The sequence below is a fragment of the Echinops telfairi genome, unplaced genomic scaffold (assembly GCF_000313985.2).
Source record: "Echinops telfairi isolate 266 unplaced genomic scaffold, ASM31398v2 ScPeMD7_7401;HRSCAF=8416, whole genome shotgun sequence".
Taxonomy (NCBI): Eukaryota; Metazoa; Chordata; class Mammalia; order Afrosoricida; family Tenrecidae; genus Echinops; species Echinops telfairi.
Genome location: NW_022111301.1, coordinates 5,734,836 through 5,738,582, shown reverse-complemented (window position 1 = coordinate 5,738,582; position 3,747 = coordinate 5,734,836). Strand labels below are relative to the sequence as shown.

Genomic DNA, 3,747 nt, shown 5'->3' with positions numbered 1-3,747 from the left:
AAGCATTGCTATACTGAGTACAATAAAAGAGGCACACATAATAGAAGACAAAATGCGTTAATGGACCTACTAAAGAGAAGGCACTTATGCACATCAAAAAGATTCATAGAAAGTGTAAAATGAGAGGCCATAGAAAGCATAAAGATCTTCAGCAATGATAAAGTACACAAGTAACTAATTATGAAAATCTATAGAATTCTGCAACACTTCAATAAGGAAAAAAATGCAATTAAAAAGTGGGCAAAAACAATGAACAGATCATTTACAAAAATGGCTTTTAATGACTACCAAACACATGAAATAACGCTCACAATTACTAAGGAGTTGCAAGTAAAATCAATTATGAGAGATTATCTTTCACTCCCAACAATATTCCCATCAAAAAACAGACAGACCAACAAACCGAAAACAACAACAACAAAACTGAAAACATCGAGTGTTGAAACTGTGAAGAAAGAGAACTCTCATACATGGCTGGTGGGCTTGTAACTGTGTAGAGGACGGCTGAGAACAATAGGGCACGACCTAAATCACTGGGGAAGAACTCCCATGTGACACTGCAGTACACATCTGCTGGGTAGATGCCCCACAGAAGTAGAGACAGACACAAAAAGATGGATGCTCTCTCATGTTCAATGCAGCACTGTTCACAATCGGAAGAAGCTGGCAACAACTCAAACTCCCATCAGTAGAAGAAGGGATAAAGAATGCAACCCTGAAAAACAGCGATGAAACTACCAAACACCTCATCCTATGACTGGGCCAAGAAATCATTATGCTGCATGAAATGAGTCAATCCCAAAAGGACCAATACTATTTATCCGTTCCTAGAAGGATAAACAGTTCATCCTTCTAGTTCAAGACAAAGGCAAGCATTCGTTCTCAGGTCACGTCATCTTCTAGTATGATCTCCCAAGCCTCCCTAATGCTCATGATTCATCTTGGACTTCCTTCAGTGTGCACACTATGTTGTCACCGAAGGCCTCGTCTCAGCGGGGTCAGTTTCACTTGTTTGGGGAGAGGTGGAAAACCAATCAGTTCCTGCCATATAGCATTATTCTGTGGTCACCTCAATTCAACAAATACTCCTACCAAAGGATGTTCAATGAATATTAAAACAAATTCACATCCAGATGTGAATGAATGTTGTCTGCTTCAGAGGACGTTAAGCCATGGGGTCAAGTATTGACACACCCTAGTGCGAGAGAGCCAAATTACTATTATCCCAATGTTATGGAATTAGAAGTCATTGCGTTTGGGTTTAATTCTCTTGCTTTGAGAGTGCCCAATAATTGGCAAAATAAACTACCATCTATTTGCCATTTTCCTACCCACTTTGCTTTATTATGCCATGTCTTAGTCTAACTGGCATAGTTCTGCCTTAGTATATGAGTGTTATTACGAGTTTTGCCCAGGAGTTGTGACTGAGTCTACCCTACACCGAGACGTTCTCAAGGGTCAGCAGGGCCAGCAGCGGGTCACAGGCGTCTGGGATGCTATGTGGAGCACTGGCGACAGGCTCCAGGGTATTGTGCTCATGTACTGAGCCACAATGGAGCAGATCAAAAAGAGCAAACGAACTATTTACCAATGATTGCATGTTACTGAGAAAACTCTGAACATCCCAGTTATACCAGAGTATCCTTTGTTGTCTAATGGACGTGGCTCTATTGATTCTCCACAAAATGAAACTTTTACAGTCTTTCTCATGAAGAGGAGCTGCAGGTGACTAGGGCAGACCTGTCCCCTCCCAGGCCACAGGACGCTGATGTGCAGCCGGTGCTGTTTAAGGAAGTGTCGGCCAAAGATTTACTGCAGAGACCAGAATTACAGATTAAGTTATCAACACGGGGAGCCGAGAAAATAAAGAAGAAAGCACAGAGGAAGACCATCTGTATGCAACTTCCCTCTTATATATTTAGATGATTATTGAGCCTGCTGCTCACGTGGATTAAGAAATGGCTGGGCCATGAGGAAACCAAGAACTGAAGGTTCAAAAGCTTGTAGTTAGAATTTCCAAAGCATACATCTTAAAGTCAAAATTTAGTAGTTCCATCTCCTGCCATTGCTCTGAAGTGACCAGCTCAGTCTGGCTTCCTAAATTTGTCTTAGTTTGGCATGAGATTAAAAGAGTATCCTTAAAGTTGATCACTTTTTCAGGTGATGGTATTTTTCAGACTAGTATTTGTAAAATACAGGTTGATAGAAAACATCAAAGACGTATTTGCCTATTCAAGATCCAAACAGTTGATCTCCTTCCTGATGAAATCCTATGTGAAAAAACAATGTGGCTGTTTATGTGAAGCTGAGTTTGCTGTGTGTTTATAACTAAAATGATACCTACATGTATTTCTATATGTATGACAGATTCCATAATAATAGAGAACAAATGTTTAAAAAATGAAATACAAAAGTCTGAATGTGAAAAAAATAAAACTTCTTCCCTAATTCCAACCCCTCGTTGTTTGCGAAAATAATGACCATTTACTTGAGTTTTTAATCTATACAACCCAATACATAGATTTCAGTCTTAAAAGCTGCCCTCTACATGTACCTATTAGTTTTCTAAGCAGTGTTTTAAATTCTATGCCATTCACTAAGTAATGAGGATTGGGTAGAAGCATATTCGCAGTGTCTACGTAGGAACATAAAATTGTAAGCCCAGCATTTTTTAGAAGTGTGTTCATAACTTTTAAATACAGCCTGGAAAATTGTGTCTCAGGAGTGGAGGAACCAAGTGGAGGCAATTTTTTCCCAAAGCAAGGTTGGTATGATTACTGTAATGCACAGCAAACTCGAAGCAGTAATAAGAATAATCTGACTTGAACAGATCTATAAGGTTTACTAATGGCTCATTTTTGTTCCTAGCAGTGAAGTAGATAGGAGGTCCACTAAATATTTACTAGACCAGTATACAGAAAAGTTTTAAGGTAAGTAAACAGAAGCCTATTTATAAAGAACCACCCTCTTCAATAAGTTCCTAACCTTGAGCCAGTTAACAACTAATTGGATGAAGGAAAGGATGGATACCCTTGACAAAATAACCACTTGCAAAAATGTATACTTTAAATAGTCTTCTAGTCTGCCCCACCAAAAAACTAGAACCTTCTACTAGGTTGACATTATTTTGACTTATCAGATGCAGCTGGGACATCTGGAAGTCAGGTGATTAATACATTTCGAGCTAAGATTCCTTTCTCTGTGTGTTCACGGGATGCATAAACCCATCTTGTGATTATGTCTATAGTTCCAAGATGCACAATCAGAACTAAGCATACTGAACAAGTGACAGAAATGCCACATTGAAATGAGGCTTCTGATTTTTTCTAAATGTTGAGAAGAAGCCACCAGAATTGCCTCTACCTAGAAAATATAGGGAATTTTTAAAAATCACGGTATTCCTGGAGGAATTGAAATGATTAATGGTACCCTCAATAAGTCAAAGCATGCATTTTCAGTCAGTTTAACCACATTGCCTGGGTTTAACATAGAGATATAGTGAATAACAGTATATTATTATAAACTTAGACAAGTGATAATTTTGATTGAAGCTGCTCTTCCAGAAGTAGTTTCACTGCTTAAGCAAATTAACACATCACTTGATACATGGTACACAGCTATTGATCTAGCTTACTCATCCCCTCATCCCTTGATAGGTAAGGAAAACCAGAAGTAGCTGATAAAGCCAACAATAAACCGAACTCTGATGGCACAATAGTTCCATGTTTGACTGCTGAATGAAAGGTC

The 3,747-nt window shown here is 38.8% G+C and overlaps 1 pseudogene; it reads left to right on the top strand.

The window, feature by feature from the left end:
• The first annotated feature begins 1,493 nt into the window (after positions 1 to 1,493).
• Positions 1,494 to 1,922, top strand: LOC101641958 (annotated as a pseudogene).
• The last annotated feature ends 1,825 nt before the right edge of the window (positions 1,923 to 3,747 follow it).